This window comes from Dipodomys merriami, unplaced genomic scaffold, assembly GCF_024711535.1.
Source record: "Dipodomys merriami isolate MVZ:Mamm:240054 unplaced genomic scaffold, mDipMer1.0.p SCAF_5, whole genome shotgun sequence".
Taxonomy (NCBI): domain Eukaryota; kingdom Metazoa; phylum Chordata; class Mammalia; order Rodentia; family Heteromyidae; genus Dipodomys; species Dipodomys merriami.
Window position 1 is genome coordinate 22,939,452 of NW_027206068.1, and position 21,465 is coordinate 22,960,916.

The 21,465-nt window shown below is 35.8% G+C and overlaps 2 protein-coding genes across 5 annotated transcripts in view; one reads left to right on the forward strand and one right to left on the reverse strand.

Moving 5' to 3' along the window:
* Lrrn3 (leucine rich repeat neuronal 3) overlaps positions 1-17,609 on the reverse strand; it is a 34,656-nt gene extending 17,047 nt beyond the window's left edge. The window contains exon 1 of the mRNA XM_069996184.1: positions 17,220-17,609. The gene's annotated coding sequence lies outside the window, so the exon portion shown is untranslated. The remainder of the gene's footprint in view (positions 1-17,219) is intronic.
* The window catches only part of Immp2l (inner mitochondrial membrane peptidase subunit 2), an 864,225-nt gene that overhangs the window by 428,695 nt on the left and 414,065 nt on the right, over positions 1-21,465 (forward strand). The gene's annotated exons all lie outside the window — the stretch shown is intronic.

The following is a 21,465-nucleotide window of genomic DNA, read 5'->3' on the forward strand; positions in this document are numbered from 1 at the left end:
TTGAGCTTTGTATGCTTGGCTCTAATATTATTAACAGAATTAAAATTATTATAGTGTGAATCAGAGTGTTGAAATGGACAGCTTAGTGTTGAAAATAAATCTTTGGGAGTTCATTATTATCCAACAAAATTATTGCTCACTAGATCTGAAATAACAAATCTGTGGCCTTGACATTTAATCAGAGCATGAAACACATTTATTGACTCTCATATTTGAGATTATTACTGCAGTGGTGCCCCAATTAAAGAATGTAGATTTTAAAATTCCATTCAGATAGTAAAATACAAAATACTTGTCATTCATACGTGGACTATTTTTATTCATTGCTTTATGTTCAGTCACCTTTTCTTGAACATGCTTTGTTTTGAGTTTTTAATGAACGCAACTGGCTTTAATGTCAATATACAAAGAATTACACACAGGGGTTTTATTTTCTAAAAGGAACTAGAAACTTGAAACTGGTCATATTCCTCTGTGACTGATCAATTGAATGTGACCTATTAATAGCAAAATGTTCAAAGATAGTTCCCACCTGTTATAGGACTGCTATTTTAACATATGATTGTTGTATATGCTTACATAATTTATTAGACCTTACATTACATACTCTCCTTCAAATTCTGTCTTAAAAGAAAGGAAGAAACGAGAGAAGGAGAAGGGCCAGGAAAGAGGAAGGAAGGCAATTTCTGTATTTCTGCCCACCCTTTCTTCCACATTGTAGTGAGCAATTCTAAGTATTGTCTATTCATGAGCATCTGCAAATCACACTGCAGCTTAACTGTCTCTTCTCTGATTTAATAGAAACTTTGATTGTTTTCTAGGATTTACAGCCAGCGTAATTGTTTGTGCATTTTAATATAGAAAGAAGTAGATTGGATAAATGCATAACATATTAGAAATGCTATTAAGCAAATGATTCTACATAGTGCTGCTGAGTGAATGTTTTCCTTTGCTCTCCTGAACAAAATACCAATTTCTCCAATTATTTTTAAATTGATTGTTCTCTATTGTAGCTCAAGGAAAAATAGAAAAAAATTGCTTCCATTTCTTTGGTATGATTAAATGGTATAGCCAAAAGTAATACAATATACAGTCGGGAATTTTTCCCACCAAGATCTTATTTTTTCCCACCATGTATTATTTTTGTCTGATTACTGGATATACAGTATTTTAACTTGTTTTTACTGGGTTATTTATATTGCAATTCCTAGAATCTTTTCTCAGACATATTTCACTTATATTTGTTGGGTGAGTCTCTGCCTCAAAATAGTGAGCTCTTCCCTCAAGTCTAGGGTACTAAAGGTTCACTGAGACATTTCCATATGGCAGTGCTGGTGAGGGGGAGAAATACATTTGCCTTTCTGTTTGTTTGGTTGTTTTTTAAAAAAATTTTATTGTAAAGATACTGTACAGAGGGGTTACAGTTACATGAATAAGGTAATGAGGACATTTCCTATTGAGCATTGTCACCCCATGAACTGATTATGTTTCTGATAGAGCTTTCTCAAAATCAGTCCTCCAAAAGAAGAACTTTCTAAATTGGCCTTCAAATTGGCCTTCAGATTTTGGTAAATTTTTTCAAAACTTTTTGTCAGTCTTGCCATTGAATTAGAACAGGGCTGCCTATGGTTGCATGAACCTTGTCATCCCAGCATTCAGAAGGCTCAGACACAAAGATAACAAAGGTATCCTGGGATACCTTAGACATTGTCTCAAAACAGAGCCTTGGATGTTCTAGATACTTTGCTTCTTTGTTTCTTTCAGATTCTGATTGGAATAAGTATCTTTGCTATTTTTTTGAGCATGAAGATGTTAATTTGCTGGCTCCAATGTGCACCAATGGTTGTGCAATGTGTTCTAAGGTCCTGGGTAACATTCTTGTGAATAAACCATGATGTGTCATAACATAGAGATTAAGCAATATTAACAGTCTCTTACTTGTACTTGTTCTTGTGTCTGGTCTAGAAAAATAAGCTTGTCTTTGCTAATGCATTATGAATTGAGCTCTAGGGCTGGGAAGGTGGCTCAGTGGTAGAGTGCTTTCCTTGCATGCCTGAGGCCCTGGGTTCGATTCCTCAGCACCACATATGCAAAAAGAAAAAAGCCAGAAGTGGCACTGTGGCTTAAGTGGTAGAGTGCTAGCCTTGAGCTGAAGAGCTCAGGGACAGCGCCCAGGCCCAGAGTTCAGACTCCATGACCGGACCCAAAAAAAAGGAAAAGAATTGAGCTCTACAGAATTCTAGGAGTATCATGCATGGATTTGATGCATACATCAGTGGAGTTAAAATAGCTATAAAAGCTATAAAAGTGCTGTAAAAGACAATGGCCCATATTCATGTAAGCCAGACAACCCGTATTTATCACTTTTTTGTTTTGTTTTGTGTTTTCATTTTCCTTTTTGTATTGACTGATCTCTCTCTCTCTCTCTCTCTCTCTCTCTCTCTCTCTCTCTCTCTCTCTCTCTCTCTCTCTCGCACACACACACACACACACACACACACATGAAAAGGACAGAAAAAAAAGCTGTTTGACTCAGACATATACTAGTTATTGCAAATAAGGGAAACCATGGGACCTATGTTTCTTTGGGCCTGGCTTACTTCACTTAATATAATTTTTTCCAAGTTTTTCCATTTCCTAACAAATGGGGCAATGTCATTCTTTCTGATGGAGGCATAGAATTCCATTGTGTATATATACCACATTTTCTTGATCCATTCATCTACAGAGGGGCATCTGGGTTGGTTCCATATCTTAGCTATGGTAAGTAAGGCTGCAATCAACATAGTCGTGCTGGTAGCTTTAGTGTGGTCTTGTTTGTGAACATTTGGGTAAATGCCCAAAAGTGGGATTGCTGGGTCATAGGGGAGCTCTATGTGGAGTCTTTTGAGGAACCTCCATACTACTTTCCAAAGTGGTTGAACAAGTTTACATTCCCACCAACAACGCAGTAAGGTAGGAAATGAACCCTAAGATATGTATTCAAATGTTTATTTTTCTTTCATGCAATTGTTTCTAACACATTTATAAGATTATTTCTTTGTTGCTTTGTATGTCCCTCCCCCACGGTATAACCCCTGCTTTCACTGTATTTGATGATGTTATAATTTGTGAAGGGGAAGGGAAAAAACAAATCGTTTAAATAGGGATACAGGTGGACCCATTGCAACAATGAGAGTACAAGTCATTATGTCGGAAACAAACTTTACAACTTTGGTGTTGGGAGGGGGAGGAGGGGTGGCATGGGGGGGTGGGGGGAGGATAGAATGGGAAGGGGATAAAAAGGAGGAGGCTACAATGCTTGATAAGAAATGTACTCATCTTGCCCATGTAATTGTAACCCCTCTCTCTGTACAGTATTTTCACAATTTTTTTTAAAAAAGCTGTTTTAAAGCTTTGAAAAAATAGACCTTGTTTCCTGGGATATGAGGAACAGTAAAAATACTGAATTTGTGTCTACAAAGGTACCCTAAGGTTTCCGCTGCCCCCAGCAAGCTAAATAACAAACACATGGCAGTTCCCTTAGCAATTCTTTCTTATGATTTGCAGAATAAGGAAGTAAACCAAATGTAAATTGTCAGTCTATGAATTTGTGTTCCCATGGACAATGGTAACATATGCAATCTCATTTGGTCAATTTATATCTTTTATTCTTATCTGCTCCTTTCAACATGCTGTCATGAATTAATATTTCATCCTTTGTCTGTATGATTTCTGAATTTTTGTATTTCACATGATGTTAACTGGAATAACTAGATGTCAGATTCATAGAAGGTTGCTCTTGCAAAATGAAGATTATTTGATATGCTTTGTGATGTTTCATCATATGGCTATATACCATCTCCTTAGTTTGCTTCATGGAGAATAAATCACTTAATTTTTCAGGTCATTTAAAAGGTTTTGTTATTATTTTACTTGCAATTACTGAGATAAGACTGTATTTTTGCCTCAATGAGACCTTTGCTGTGGAAATAGAATTAGCTCTGAAGTAGGAGCTTCTCAAAGTTCTCAGTCCTTCCTCTGCTCTCTGCATTCTAGCAACTGGAACCACAAATTGGGCTCTAGTCATTTGTTAGCTATGTATCCATAATTCCTCTTTCCTTCATTTTATTATTGATCCTCTTTTCTTAATATAAAACTGTACATCATACAGTTTTTGGCAAGTGTCCCACATTTCTATCTCTACCAATAACCTTTCTTTTTCTTACATTTAAAATTGTTCTTTAACATTTTCCTCCCAAAGCCAAAAATTGAAAAGATTCGATAATGAGACTGTTTAATTAGATAAGGAGACCATCTAATCTAGATGAACTGCATAACACAATGGAGAGCATTAGTACTACTCAACAATGCCCCCCCTGTATTCTTTTGAAAAATTAATGTGGTAATGGTATCAGATGGCAGCATAAGTTACTGAACAGAAATACGAAAGCCTAGAGTACTTGCAACCAAAGTACGACATTTTGAATCAAAAGATAGCATTTGGGAAAGCAAAAGTGGATGACAAAGGAAATGGCGCTCTCTAAAATAATACTGAGTGGCAGATTCCAGAACTCAATGAAAAGATAGTATACAGAGGAATGGGGAAAAAGAAAGTCATATGGCTTCTGTCTCTTGTGTACATAGAATTTCCCCATTTCCAACTCTGCAAAACTGGCTCAAGATGTGAGAGGTATATGCTTGCATGAATGAAGAATGGAAGGCATCTTTCAATACTGGGACTTTCAACAAAGCTAAGTTGGCTTTCCAAAAGATTGTGTAAATATAGATCCAAACCCAGAGATATGATTATGGTATTATAGGAAAGTAAAAGTGAATGTGGCTTTTCCTTGAAACATATTTTCAATAACTGTCATTCTCTAATGTTCTCACTTATTTGTCTCAGATTTCTTAAATAGCAAATGTAAAATTTTGCATCTTGTTTTTTGTTCTTTGGAGAAAATGGTATTTGCTAGTAGTCTATCATGATTCAGAGATCAAATATGTACTATTGTTCTGCCACAGCCCCGCCACTGTTGTCTTATTTACCAAAAAGTGAGGGCAATGGCATAGTTTATTGAACAAATTAAATCAAATAATGCAATAAAAGTTCTTATTACAAAAACTCTGAAACAGACATCAATGACTAAATATTCATTACTATGAAATTAATAAGACTAATTATGCTGATGACTCAATGAGATCTGTTGTAATTTTAGTTTACAAGTGGACATACAGGCCCATTAGAGCTACTTGAATGATAGCTGCATGTAGTTTCCATAAGAGGTTAAATTATACTTGCTTACTAGACTTTTTTCTTGGTTATCTTTGTGTAAACAGTTCTTTACATCTACTACAATATTTGAAATCTCAGTTATAGCCATAACAGAAGCACACACACACACACACACACACACACACACACACACACACACACACACACACACCTGTCATGCCTATAATCTCAAGGCGGAAGCAGGAAGGAAGTGAGTTTAATGCCAATCTGATATACACAGTGGGGTCATGTTTCCCCAAAACTAGTGGTTGGGAATGGAACTAAGTGGTAGAATACCTGCTGAGCATTCACAGACCATGGGTTTGAGCCCTAGAACTAGCAAAGGAATGGGGAGGAAAAGCATTGGAAACCAGGTACAACAACATGTGGCTAGATTTTTAATATTTATATGTATACACACACAACATATGCCAGCTAAGTAAAAAATACTAAAAAGTGGGAGATGTTAAAACAATATGCCTGTGTGCATGTGGATGTGTAATGTGTACATGCATGCCTTTTGGCATTGGAATGGAAATCTAGAAAATCAGTTGTTTACTATAGATGCACAAAAAATGCTGCCAGGATTTTTGAGATGATGGAATAGTAAAGCTGTCATTTCTTGAGATACTATTGCATTTTGAGGGGGATACTCTTATAGGAGATTGTGAAAATTAATTTAAAGATCATTTCTTAGGATGCAAAAGAAGTAGTAAGGAGAGGGGGATGGACCCCACCTCTGAGAAGCCACTGTCATAAGAGGATATTTCTGTGGTCTGAAGGAAGACCATGTTTTGTCAGCAATTTAAAAAAATAGGTTAGCAACTCAGGACTCTGGGTGCTCATTTGTTTTAAGCTATGCATTCTTTTGGAAGGAAACTTTAAACAAGGTTTTTATAGAAGTTAAGAAAGTACAGTCACATTTATAATTGCAAAGATTGTCATCATTTTGTATGTGTGATAGATTTCTGTGCCCCTAACAAGTAGGAGCAAGGACAAGATGTGTCAGAGCCTTTTAAATTTGAAATAAAATGTCTAAGAGGAGTAAAGATTCTAAGCTACTAGACAAAGAAAGAAGAAAAAAGAACAAAGACACTGGGTGATTCTAGCTTTTTTGTTGTTGTCAGTTTCGGGCTCGGCCACTGTCCCTGGCTTTTTTTTTCCTTACCTCAAGGCTAGCACTCTACCACTTGAGTCAGCTCCACTTACAGCTTTTTCTACGATTAACTGGAGATAAGTCTCACAGACTTTACTGCTTAGAACTGTGATCCTCAGATCTCAGCCTCCAGAATAGCTAGGATTACAGACATGGTTTTGGCTTTTTAAAAATAAATATGACATTTGCTATTTCTATGATGGGTTTTTTTTTCTCATTCTCATTCACTTTCCCTCTGTTTGATTTGTCCCATTTAAAATAAAAACCAATAAAATAAAAATCAAATCCTCAGCTGAAATCACATTAGGTCACAAATTCAAAACCCTAGACTCAAGTAATTAACATGCTTGATGCTGAACAGCAGCAACATGTTACTGTCAATGAAATGACAATCACAAGAGGCATCTTGAAAAGTGACTCAGTGACAGTGAATTTGGGCTGCTGCCAGACTCCAGCAGCTGTGAGTAGGCAAACATCCATGCTCTTCAGAAGATGCTGCTGATTTTGTCTATAGGACTGAGTAAGCGACTATGGTGATCATGATCCTTAGAAAGAGAGTAACTGGACTTGAGCATATCAATGCTAGGGTTTGGATTCTGTTCCTCATATGGCAGGCAAGTGTTCCTACTACTTGAGCCACACCAAAACCCATTTGGTTTTAGTTTCTTTTTCAGATAAGTTCTCATGCTTTGGTTGGCCTTGGACCAGAATCCGCCTATTCCAACTGCTTGTGTAGTTGGGATGCAGGCATATACCATGACACATGGCTTGTTCTCTAAGAGATGGCCTTGCTAACAGTTTTGCCTAGGTTTGCCTTGTATTGAAATATTCCTATCTCTGTCTCCCAAGTGGCTGGAATTACAGATGTGAGGCACCATACCTGCCTAGTAACTTCATGGGCATAACCCTTGCTGTGTGAAATAGCTAGCAGGAAAGGATTCTTTCACCTAGTTCTTTATTCCAATCATGTCTTTAAGTAATAGGGTCACTTTTAGCAAATGATTTAATATCTGAAAATCCCTCCTATTATATATTGTTATACCAATCCGAATCCTTGTATTAAAAGGAAGTGTTGAATTCACTCCTTAAATATGTGTGAGACACTTTCTGGGTAACTCTTATTTGCATTTCAGATGAAATGTCCTATAGCCTATATGAAAATAGGAGCATGAAAATACAGAGAAAAGAGATTTTTTTTCATTTCTGGTATATGTTCCTCCTAAGAAAACAATCAATAGATAACTATCTGAGAGCCCCCCCCCAAAAATGGATGGGGAATCTTTATAGATTGGGGACAGTAGAGATGGGACCTCTGTTTGCCATAGTTTTATATTAGCATTACATATTAAGGTTATCCACATAAATGTCTCAATGATATCCCTTAAATCAAGTTCATTTAGCCATAGCCTCTACTCAGTATTAGGAGAAGTACAACCTGATGTACCTATTATATGTGTGCTCTGTAACTTCAAACAGTTAATGCTTAATTAAAGAAATATTTACTTAGCCAAAAACAAAAAGAACAGACAATGGACAAAGAAAGAAGACTTGCAATTTTATCCCTTTAATAATTTTGATATTTGGTACAAAAATAATCACTAAAGATTTTTAAACATGTCACTCTCAGAGTGTCTGAGTCTCTTTGTTAAATGTAAGCATGCACATCAATTTGACGTAGATCGTCATTGATATAGATATTTGGTGTGTTCCCAGTGTTATGTCTACATCATACCTTATCAATATGCCATTGAATGGGAAGGCATCCATGTCATTGATTAAATGACCAGGAATAGAATGTTGAAATGAATAAGTGGGATTAATGTTTATAATTGAGAAATGATTCCTTATCAATGCATAATTTATTTGTGATTTCTATTCCTTAATACTTGATAAAGGTCTTTGATATACTTACTTCATCTGGAACTCAACCAGGATCATTTCTAATACATATTACATTTCTGAAATTATCCAGATTAATGAAAAATGTTTAAGTAGAAAATCTGTAAGTAATACTTTCATTTTAAATTAGTTGAATTATAGTGAATGCTCATTATTCATGAACATGATTATACTAATCAGGTTGTACTATGTGGTCAAACTAAATTTTGATTAATTATTATGTCTCTTTCCTGATCTTTGCTGAGAGTCTTAAGACTATAGAAAGTCCTCTGTGGGATGTTTCTGCATTAAAAAAATCAAATTCTTTCCTAAGGTGAAACATTAAGCTTATTCTAAGAAATATAGGATATGGGAGGCAATAAGGGTGGTTGATTTTTAATAGGTTTTATAAGAACACATTCAGGGTGCATATCAAGATCCTGGCATGGCATGGATTTGGACAAATGTTTTCCTATTCTGAATCTCTTGTTTGCTCATGGACCTGTGAAATCAAATGAAATAGGGTGTACACATAGCTAACTAGGGCTGTGTTGTGTGTACAATAAATACTGGCCAACATCTCCCTCTTCTTCTTTTTCCTTTCTTTCTCTTCATTGTCATAAATAAGTATAAGAAGTGGTAGGAAAGTGGGAAGCTGAACATTTTTAAGTAGTAAATTTAAAATTATACACTTTTATTCTTACATGTTTTGAGTTAGGTTATTCACACTGCACAGATACTTTCAATTTTTTATTACCTCAAAACTAAATGTCTTTTTCAGCCAACTGCTTATGATTTTTAAATAAATGTTCAGTTTGATATACAGATTAATTCAATAAACATAAATGTTAATTATTGGAGGAGTTAGTAATATTTGAGTCTTATTTTCTAGTGCAGCCTTGCCCATGTAGGACAACCAAATTGCAGAAGTCCCCTGAGAGCCTTTGGAGAGGTCATTGAGTAAGAAATACTGGTTTTACAAACAACTGGTATGCACACTTCTGCTGAAGTTTTAGGTTTAGCTCAATGCATTCATTTGAGAAGTGAATTAGAGCTTTTATCAATTAACTTTGCATATTAGAAGCTTATTAATACTTAGGAGGATTGATGAATTTCATTGAAAGTTGATGATCCTATTAGCAGTGAAATAGCATTCAGCCTTTCTTCACTTCCTTTGTTTAAAAGAGCATGTAGTGTGGGATAAAAAGAATCCACAAATTGGGATTGGATCCTTGGAAGGAAATTTGTGGCCTATAAGCTAAGCTGTACGCTTTTCCTTTATGCCATCATTGCACTGCATGGTTGCAGGTGATGGAGCATGTTGAATCCTACTTGAGGAATGTGAAAGGAAAAAAAGAAAGAAAGAAAGCTAGTTCTCTAAACTGAGCGAGAAAAGAATCATTTCAGTGAATACTTCAATAAAAGCAAGTAAAAAATTACTCGTTTACCTGAAGCAAACACAAGGAAAAATTCATTCTTCATTGCAGTATGAATGAATTCTGCAAGGAGACATTTTTATGAGTCACATGTATGACATGAAATTATCAGTGGAGTAATATTTAGAGCCAGCATCTGCCTCTGGGATGGCAATGTAAACTAGGTTATTTAGAAGAACCGATAGGAGGCAGTGTTGCCTTGGAAACAAAAGTTTGTGCTTTAAGTCAGAATGAAGTTTATTTTGCTGTTCTGCCTTTAAATAGTTGTGATACTGGTTTTCATTGTAAAATGAGGTCAAGAGTAGTTATTTAATTCATATGGTTAGTGTGAAGATTAAGTGATAACATGCCTATTCAGTGTTTGTCACAGTGTTTGTCACAGAAGAAGCATATGTAATAAATGAATATTGCAAGTATTGTCATTTCCCAAGTGAGCAAAAGATTATCTAAGAGACATTATGGTATTAGAACTAATCCGTTTTCTGCTTATATTCATTTATGCCATAATGTTTCTTTTAATTCTTGATTTCTTTGATCATGTTGTTCCAGAACAGCATATTATGTTATAGTTTATACTGTAACTATAAGTGAGACTTTAATATGTATATAGATTTTGCTTGTTCCTTTAAAATAAATTAATTATTAATGAAATGGTAGTTTGGCAAATGACTCATTAATTTTTAAAGAGTTAACAGACCATCACTTTGTAACACACTGAGCAGCTAGAGTATTTGTTAAGGAAAATGTGGGTATGCTAAACTATACTAAGAGGAACAAATATAAATGATGTGTTTTGTAAGTGAATCAGTTCAGCTGTTGACACAATAAATTGACTTGTTGGATGAATAAAGTCTAAGCTCATGTCTTATAATGACATTTCATATATTTTTCATACAAAAATTGCTGTTAACAGAGCTTCTAAGGTTTCTATGTGCTTAGAATAAATTTCTCTTTTACATAATGTGATCATATTGATTTTGCCTTTGCGTCTGTCCTGTAGCTTTTTCTCTTTCACAGTGTAGCATTGGAATCTGGAACCTTTTGTCTCTCTCTCTCTTTCTCTCTCTCTCTCTCTCTCTCTCTCTCTCTCTCTCTCTCTCTCTCTCTCTCTCTCTCTCTCTATCTCTCTCTCTCTCTCTCTCTTTCTCTCTCTCTCTCTCTCTCTCCCTTTAGAGAAATCAGAATGTATTCATTCTAAATGTATATTGAAATTGTTATCTACAACTATGGAAATTTCAGTAAGGGTCATTTTGTGTTCTTCAGATGTTGGATACTCTTTGTAGAACACATTCAGCATGTAGTGTTTCTGAATGTCTTGAATTTTGGTAAAAGTGGAATTAAGTACAGAACCCATAACCACTGCTAACAAAAAATCATGAGATTACTATTTCTTAGGTATATAAATAAAATAATAAGGAAATTATTCTAAGGAGATAAAGTCCATTAGGAATTGTATCTCTGGAATGTATGTTTGTTTAACTCCCTTTTTGAGTTTTAGTTTGTTTCTTAACAAGGTAAACTGCAAATTAGTTAACAATGTGATTTAATGTCTTGACTTTCTGGCCTTAAGAGACTGTATGATAGACCAAATATCATTTTAGTGAAGTTAATCTAGTTTAGTGTTTGTTTTTATTTCTTTATATATTTTATCAAATTTCTTAAATTTAGAAAATATGTTCAAGTCAGTCTTTTCAACCACAGTGAAAATGAGGCACTGTAAATATTTTTGTCACCAAAATGTCTAATATCTCATGCCATTCATAAGTGTGTGTGAGTTTTCTGAAGGCTTTTGCTTAGATCAAGACCCATTCATGTTCACGAAGGAGAACATTTTCCCTGGTTGCTGCTTTATGTAAGTAGGAAATACGAAGTTCTTCAGGAATTGAGATCCTAAGCACTTCATCCCTGAAAAAAGAATATGTTGCCTCTTTATGTAAAGCTTTTGATGGATTCAATGGGCCTTTTCCATACAGAATGCAAACATTCATCATGGCCCAATTTCTTCCCTGAGTAGAGTTGCTGGTTATCTGTGGAATGCTTCATTTTCAAGTAAATCTTGAAAGGACAAACTTTAGAACATGGCATTTAGCAATTTTCATTTATCTCAAAGACTCTATGGGTTTTGAAAGCCAAATTTTCCCTAGAAAAGGCTCCCAGAATAATATGAATAACTGGCCTTTTGGTTTATTAACTTACAAATTCACTAGTAGTTTTGAATGGCTAAGTGTGTAATTTTTCCCCCAAGGCAGACTAATCAGAGTGGAACTGCCAAAGAAATTGCTTTTATGTTGGCACTTTACCCATGGGTGGTCTAGATAAATAGGGACTTGAGGGGTCTAAATAAATAGACTTTGTGTATAATGTTTTCCAACCTGGAAAATCCTCAAGTATTTATCCATCCTGTTATATTCTATATATTCAAACTTTGAAACCTTTGCCAGTTATTGATTTATCAGAGTGGTAACGCTGTCAAACAAATATATGGGTGAGTAGATAGAGCATCATAAAATAATTTTAACTTAAGAATTGATGTTGCTTGTGTTCTTTTTTTTTTTTTTTTAATGCAGAGTTCTGTTTGCAAAAACCTAACCAGATAGGATTGTATGGTACAAAGAAGATAGGACTTGGAAGGCTAAGGTTTAGAGAGGAAGTTTGGGAAGGCGGGGAGTGGGTTTTATTAATGACTCTGAAGAATGGGACCAAAGCTGTACCAATGCCATCACCCACTCTCTGGACTCACTATTCTCTGGCTCTTCGGCAGATTACCAAAGCCTCTAACTTCACAGAACCTCATTCTCCATCTTTAAAAGAGAGTATAACAATCACATATTCTCACCCTTCCAGATAGTTGAGAAGTACAAATGATATTATTGCAAAAGTACTTTCTAAATTAGGTATCGACATAAATACAATTAGTATTTAATTTATTTTGTATCCTTCTTTATTTCCTAAAAGTTTGGGGTTCTATTAATTACTATTGCATTAAATTTGCAAAATTTGGAGAACATATATAAAACAGAGATACTTTCCAAAGAAAAGATTTTAAAAAATGGGTTGTGAAACTGTTGAGATGTCATTACTTGCAAAGGCTTGTACTCTTAAATCTGGTAATAAAAATCTAAGGTGGAGGGGGAGTACTATCCTGGGTATAGGGAGGGTCCTGAGAATGGATATGTGTATACAGAGAGCACATGTTAAGTGCCTTAAAGCATTTGCAGTGAAATTGAGTTAAAAAAAAAAAAAGATGTGAGAGACACATCTCTTTAGAATTCTTAGAAAAACTTACAGCTCACAGTAGGCAATCAGTTGCAGAATCTTTGTTGGTACAGGATAGCAGTAGTCTTACTAAGATGTTTTTAAAACCAGGCTAACTTTTATGACTCACCCCAGAAACTAGTGGACTATATCCAAAAGATGAATTAAGGGTTTGAAATAGTTGCTATATATTTAACAAATCATTACTGTTTCTATTATTGAATGCTAGCTTTTGCTTTTAGAGTACTTTACTTTCAAGATAGACATTTCTTTAAATTTTTGGCACATATTTCTGAGTCTTCATACATTATTTTTGGAAGACAGAGGAAGCAGAATTTAATGGATTGGTGGAGGGAGTACTCTAAGGGATTCCACCCTAGGTCTCTCCAATAAATAGCATACAACATAAAAGATAATGGAGATAATATTTCATCATAACAATGTAAACTCTTTGGACCTGTTCCTTCACTTTTCAAATGAACACATTAGACTAACTGCTAAAGGTCACCTTCAATTCAAAAATTATTATTATATGACAGTGTTTTTCTCTTTCTCATTGCCCTATGCTCAAATTGGGAAATATTCCTTTTACTAATGGTGTTAAAAGTAGCCCTTTGTTAGGACTTTAAAATGAATGTACACGATAGCAAATAGATATGCACAAACTCCATGCAAATAAAGTAAGTGACCTGGAAGGTGTTAGACCTCATTAAAGAACTGAGATGAGCAAGTCTTCCTGGTTAACGTTGTGTTTGTTGATCTCTAAGCACCATCTTTTGAGATCTTCCAGTCGCCCCATCATGTTCAAGAAAACATTTTGATTTCTCCCTGTGACTTTTCTGCATCCTCTGGCAACACTTTTTAATATTGTAATATCATTCCCTTTCATGTTATAACTTAAGGAATCATTGCTATTATGTTCTCCTGGTGACTTTCTACACATCACCCCACAAGAGATAGAGATTAGTGCTTTGAGCTCTGGTTAGGTCCTACGTTTAATTGTTATACAGGGAAGATGTCCTTAGTTGTCTTGGCATAGACAGTATAAGAGCTTTATTTTGGCAGTATTAGTGTATTGTCTGGGGTTTACCCAATTTCTTTAGTTCTATGCACCAAAGCAACTTTGAAGTAGCTACACACTCAAAATCAGAAATACATGGGATATATCAGTGTAATGCAGATGTGTCCAGTGTTTCTCCAGATTATCTGGAGCCACATACTTTAAAATTATTTTGGAGTGGGTCATCCTTACTGAGACTAAAGGTGGAGACTCATTTTTTTAAATCATGTTATTATCTTCCATTGAATGATTTCCTTCAGACTTATCCATCATATCTATAGATCATCTTCAGGACCACTAATTCTAGTAATAATATTTAACTTAATGTAAGTTGGGGAGGAAAAACACCTTACATTATTAACCCTTCTGATCAACTGAGTTAGTTTGCAGAAAATATCATAATGTTATGTTACACAGGAAGTTTTCATCAGAAAAGAATAATATTATAGTAGCTAGGTAAAATTGTAACATCAAATCCTTGTTGTAGCAAAAGCAGTAGATATGAAAAAAAGAACAAAGAAACAGTGAGATCCAGCTAGTGAATCTGAAGTTGATCACCTTTCTCATAAGTCTCTAAATGGCTGGCCTAGAAAACAGGTAATATTGCTTATAAAACCACTAACAGCAGCAATAACTACCGCCACGAAAGAAAAATCCCACCTTCTCCTCAGCATTTGATTTCATAATGTTGCCTGTGACAAGCAACACCCTGAAAAGATGGTCCTTGGAAGCTTGTCCCACCAGAAAGCTATTGTGTCGGCATTGCTACATGACGGGGGGAGACTGTGGATGGCTAAATCTTCCAGATGTGCCCATATGTGTATCATCTGGCATGGCATCACATCACCAAACTCCCTGGCACATGCTAAGTGACAACCCTGGGGGCTTGGAGTAGTCACTCTTTCTTTCTCAGGCTCACTGTGGACATATTGCTGACTTCAGATAGCCACAAAATATGTATTCAAGCTTTACTATGACTCAGGAGTGAATCCTTCTTCTTTGTGGCCATTGATTGCAATTTGAATATAGACTGGGTAAGGTTTGAGAATATGTGTTTGGTATGAAAAGTTTTCCTGGAAAAGGTCTAGGAAAAAACGGAAATCAATACTGCAATGTTACATCATATAGTAGTTTGAAATGGGGAGCTTGGATATCTACTTCAAGCTTTTCCTCTTGGTTACAAACTTAGGAGCAACCTCAAAATAACAGATCCAATCAGTTTCAAAAGCAGCACTTCTAATGAATAGCAGGAGAGCAAATAAAGCACCTTTTCCTCTTAGTAATAAATCATTTTGTTTTTGCTACGGATTGCATGTGGCATTTGAGGCAGAGCGAGCCGGGCTGCCAATATTGCAAGCTAACGCTTCAGCACCTTGCATTTTTCACTCTGAAAAGGAACCCTCTTCCTAAACTTGTTCATTTCACAGAGGGAAAATCGAAGCCAATGGCAGATTGTCAGAGCTGCTTTATTGTCATCATTTACAAAGGTCGCTGGAATTAATTGACTCTTTCGTTACATATTGTAAACAGACTCATTTTTTCCCCGACATATTTATGAGAAAGTGGCATGATCTAAGTGACTAGTTATTGTCTTATGGTTTTGGCATATGTTATAAACCGGGAACCCAAGGATAATTCTGAAATCACAGTTTAGAGAGAAAAACAACAACAAAACACAAAAAACACAGTTTCAAAAACAGCCGAGTCTATTAATTGGTTAGTTGAACTGAAGGGAAGGAGGGGAGAGAGCCACAGCAGAGGAAATGTAAATTCTGAGTTTGTTTTAATATCTATGCAGGGCCCATTAATGGGTCCTGAATGTTTCCAGGACATCCTCAATTGGTCTTGTCTCTTTGAAAGCATATTCTAAGTAGCTGGCTTCCTTTTACAAGACTGGCAGTAAAAATTAGCCCACATTCTATTCCATGAATCATCACTCCATGGATGCTCATAGAGTTTACTGAGCAAAGGCATTTACTCTCAAAGACATTCTTCTGAAGCAAGAGATGAGAAACACAGAATATGAGTAATTTTTTATAGTATCAGGGCACACTATTTTCTTGGTAGATATTCTGAATCTTGACTTCTCTTTTTCCTTTTTCACACTGTCCTCTTTTCCCTAAATTACGAAGGTTCTACTCATAATCATCGTCTGCTTTCACTAAAATTAGAGCCACAGGAACAAGGACATATTGTTAAAAATGAATAAATTAAGACGCGGATTAAGCCACCCAGCTCAATAACAGCAAAGGGAATATTGCAGTTGGTTTGAACAAACAGTCTTCTTAAATAGGAAATGTACTTTAAAGCCGTCCTGCTGCGATCCTGTTAATTACCAAAGAAGATTAGAACTCTTTGGGTTCCTGGGATCTTTTTACCTAGTGTGGCAGTTCCAGCTGCATTTGCAATCAGACATTTGCTCTGTCCCCTTGGATCAGCGGGTGAGGGGATGTTATTAAAGGGAAGTCATTTACCCCAATCAGTAAGATGTAGCCTGGCAGAAATTCAATAACTGTGATATTCTCATTCCCCTACTCTGGTTAGTGGTTTTCACCCTTGACAGACAACAGCATTTGCGGTAATCTCCATCCATGGGGTGAAAAGGAACAAAAATGCCCCCATTAGGCAGAACCGTTTCAAAACACAGAAAGATATGTGATCTGCTTTTCCTTACAAATCATGTGAAGAAAAAGGGAACTCACCCTCCTCCCAGCCCCCCTCCCCCTTCTCTCTTTTCCTGGGCCGATCTCCTTCTCTCCCTCACTTGTCTCTCCCTTTCCTTCCCTCTTCTTCTCCATTGACCCCTTCTCTTCTCTCCCTCCTCTTTTCTCCTCCCCCAGCACTGCTTTTTTTTTTTCCTCTCCCACTCACATCCTCTGATTGGCATTCAAGCTAGTAAAAAGCATGTTGGAGAATTCCACAAACACAGCTAGGCACACACAGAGCCTGAGGCGGCTGGGGGGGTGGGGGGGGGACGCGGGAGGCGGGTGTTGCATGTGAAATTCTCCTCTAAAGTAAAATGTAAAGAAAAATGCTCTGAGAATTCAGACAGGGAGTACACATCAATGGAGAATTTTAAGTACATATATATATATATATATATGTATTAAAAGAAAAAGCGAGCACACATACAGCAACCAAAAAGAGTACATTTAAATAGATGAGTAGATTTAAACTTACCTTGCAAAAGCCGTTTCCGTGCTGGGCTACCTCCGGGGTCCCTGCGTGCTGAATTCCTCAGTCCCTCCAGTTCAGATAATCACATGTCTGTCTTCTTGCCTGGAAGTAAGTCGGTGCATATGTGTGTGCGCGTGTGCTTGCGTGTGTAATAAAGTACACACAAATATGTACTACAGCTGGGGACACATGCACACAGTCGGATCTCTGGATTCTACAACACACAGGAAGCCAGAGGCTGCAGCAAGGATTCCTTCTTTCCCCCAGAACTCTGGGTCGGCAGGCGTGAGACTCTCAATCCAGTGAAGAGAGAGCGTTCGAGCTGGCTTGCCTTCTCCTCGTTTCCATGGTGGTTAGTGGTGCATCGTTCACCAGATCAGTTGTCACACTGACATGGTGCTGCCTGCTCAGCGGTCATTAATAACTGAACACCCTCCACTCCCCAGAGAGGAGCCAATCGCTTCCGACTGCCAAGATGTAGCACACGCAGCTGCTCCAGTCTGGTTGGCTGAAGCAACCTGTCAGTTCTATGACACTGCCGTTCAGGGTACAAATAAATGAAACAGGCTCGCAGATTTTCCTAGGAATCATTTTGTTTCTTTTTCTTTCTTTCTTTTAAAAAAAATTCCTTCAAGGGAATGTTGGAAATTTTTGACAAGTTTTCCCATTTGAGTGATATCAATCATTGAGAGAAACTTTTATTTATTTATTTTTTGCTCTGAAAATAGGCAGACTAGCTACTATTAATAGGATTTCCCAAATCTTAAAAACACCTGGTAGAGACTTATGCCTCGGAGTCCTGCTCTGTGAAGTTCAGCAGTGGCTGTGTGATTTGAGCAGAGCAAGCCCCAAACTGTTTTGTGTGGCATTCTCTGAAGTTCCTACTTCATTTAATACATGAGCACTTCTATCCAGCAATGCTCTTTTCTCTTGGCCTTTTTTTTTCTTTTGTTCTCTCTCTCTCTTTCTTTTATTTTATTTTTATCTGGGCTGATCAGATTTGAATAATATTAATAATGTTGCTTCTTTATTACTTTACAACGCTGGCATGTATATACAGGGACATTTTCAAAAATATGTAGTCAGTTATATTGACTCACTTCTACATGATGCAATAAATATCACAGCCATAGATGAATGGATATGTTTAATGTTGTCTCTGTGTGTATTTGTGTGCACTTGTGTGTGTATGTGTGTATGTGGTTTTCACCATGTATGATTTACTTTGGGAATATTTCTACTATAAAACCATTAGGTCCTTAAAATTTATTTTTCTTTAATCTTATTCCTATTGACTCTGAATGGATTTTAACTAGAAACTGTCCTCTTGAGGCATATATGTAAAACACTTTTTGGATTTACCAGAAATTTGGAAAACACAGAAAAAGTGTAGTTGTATGCATATCTCAAAGAACATTTATGAAAAGATGAAAGTAGTTTTAAAATACATATTTATAGCTTCATTAACATACTTCATTAAAATTTTTGAGAGGAATGGAATATGAAGATTAATTTATTATCAGGTCAAAAACCAGGCTAGATTCATGAACCCAGCCCTAGTTTTGAAAGACTACCCTCTAGTGGAGTAAAAAGAAATGTCATTCGTTAGAAGAAGAAGAAAAAAGCTTCATATCTAATAGTTCTTAAGTATATCTTGAAATAACATAGGCTAGTAGTTTAGTTATAATCATAATAGGTAGGAAATTTAAAAACAGTAGCATTGTTCTAACCATAATTATTTTCTGTAAATATTTTCATCAATTATTTTCTTCAGTAAAAAGCTACCAAATGATTTTATTTATTCATGTTCATATGTTTAGGTGGGTTTTAGTATATAGCCTAGGTGGGCCTCAAACTTTCTGTCTTCCTGCCTCAGCCTGCCATGTTCTGGAGTTACAGACATGTTTCACTTATTTTTTAATATTAAAAAGTCATTTAAGTGGTTACTAATGTTTTGAATAAAGATCAATTTAAAATAAAGTGATGTTTTTCCTTTAGCTAATAACGCTTTACCTAAAAGCACTTTGTACTTTACTAAAGTGTTTATTCAGAAGTCACAGAGGGAAGTCTAGGGAGATTAGGGATCAAGCTCATCACCAGGGATGCTGTGTTGGAGTGTCTACATATAATTTAATATGTATAACATATTAACTGTGATAATCATTCTTCTTTCCCTCTAATTATACTTCCTTCACTTCTAATGTTTTTAATATTTCAATCATTTCAACTTTTTCCTGACTCATTACTACACATGGAAGAATTAAGGTTGTGATAATGTGAAGCATAAAATTTCCCTTTATACTATGATTCCTTAAACATTTCATTTTGGTTGATTAGTATTGGTTATATAATTGGAAAAACCTATAAGCAAACCAATTATAATACATTTTCATAACAGAAGATAAGTTGTGATGCTCAATCAAATACATGATAAAGTATTCCCACGGTTTTTCTTTTTTCTTTTATTGTGAAGGTGATGCACAGAGTAGTTAGTTAAGTAAGGAAATGAGTACAATTCTTGTCAAACACTCTTACCTCCTCCCTTGTTTCTCCCACTTTCTCTACCTCCGCCTCCTCTCCCCCACCAAGTAGTAAAGTTCATTTCAACCTAGTATCTTGTATCACTTGTGAGTATTAATCTTCATATTCCATTCTTCTCAACAATGTTAATAAAATATGTTAATGAAGTTGTTAATATGCATTTTAAACCATTGCGTTGGTACACCATGATTTTTATGGTTTCACTATTTTTTTTTTTTTTTTGGGTCCAGTAGTGGGCCTGAACTCTGAGCCTGGGCACTGTCCCTCAGCTCTTCAGCTCAAGGCTAGCGCCCTACCACGTGAGCCACAGCGCCACTTCTGGCTTTTTTCTTTTTGCTTATGTGGTGCTGAGGAATTGAACCCATGGCCTCATGCATGCAAGGCAAGCGCTCTACCACTGAGCCATCTTCCCAGCCACCATGATTTTTAAATGAAACTAAAAATATACCTGGTATTTTAAATTTCATTCTTATTCAGAAAAAAAGAAAATTTAAGTTTTAATTTTATTATAATTGAGTACTATTTCATCTTATTTTTTAAGTTAATTTTTTTCAGTACTGGGAATTGGATTCAGGATCTTACATTTTCTAGGCAAGCACCTCAGCCCTGTGGTTTTCCTTTTGTTTTAATATTTATTTTATTTATTTTTAGGCAGTCTTGTTAACTTTGTCTCAGTTGTCCTCAAATTCGATTGTCCTGCCCCTGCCTCCCAAGTAGCTGAGATTATCTATGTAAACCACCGTGCCTTGTTGCATTTTTTAAAAAACCACTATATCATAGCGCCTTACAATGAAATTTCACTTGTGGGAGAAAGACAATAAGTGACATTTAATGAAAAGAAGGATTTTTTTCTTTGGCTGTGGTTTTCAAACTGCTACAGAAAGCTTCTACTAGAATTAGTATATTTTTTGTGTGCTCTCTCACTTAACAGAGAAGTTGATCATCCTTTAGAAATATAAAAGGCTTTACCAAGAGATATGTGAAAATTTTGTTTAGGTATCACATTTATAGTGATCTATAATCATATCTACAATGAAATATCGAACCAGGTAAGAACCATGAATCTTAGAACCACAATGCTCTAGGTCAAGAGACTATGTTTTATACTTGTGTTATACATAGCTTCAACAAGATATCCAAGCACACAACCTTTAGGACTTTCAATATTTCTATAATCTAGGGGTCATCCTATAATCTAGGGGTTAGTGGACAGATCTGTATTTACTTCTTCTGTTTTCTTTCCTCTAGTTTAACCCTTATGTTCTTTCCTTTCTTCCTGTTTTTTTTCTTTATTTTCTCATTTCTTTATTGAGAGTCTGCTAAAACTACAAGAAACTACACATTGTAAATATACTGAATTTCACAGGTGTGCATATTAACTATATTGTAGTAGATGCAGCAATTTGCAAATGAGTAGTCAGTCTTAATGAACATGTATTGAAATTATTTAAAAACCAATAAATAAATAACTAAATACATTGGAATTGTTTAAAAACATATATGAATAATTAACCTTTAAGTTACATTGAGAAGGTTTCCTTGCTCATTATCAAAAAATGAGAGAATGCAGAGGTAAACTGAGTTAGTGGCTGAAGTTATTGATTTATGGCTATTTCATCCTGGGCCTTATTTACCTGAGTGCTTTTGTTAGAGAAATACTGTAGGCAATTTGTAGATTAAAGGTCCTGGGGATGGACTGACTGACTGA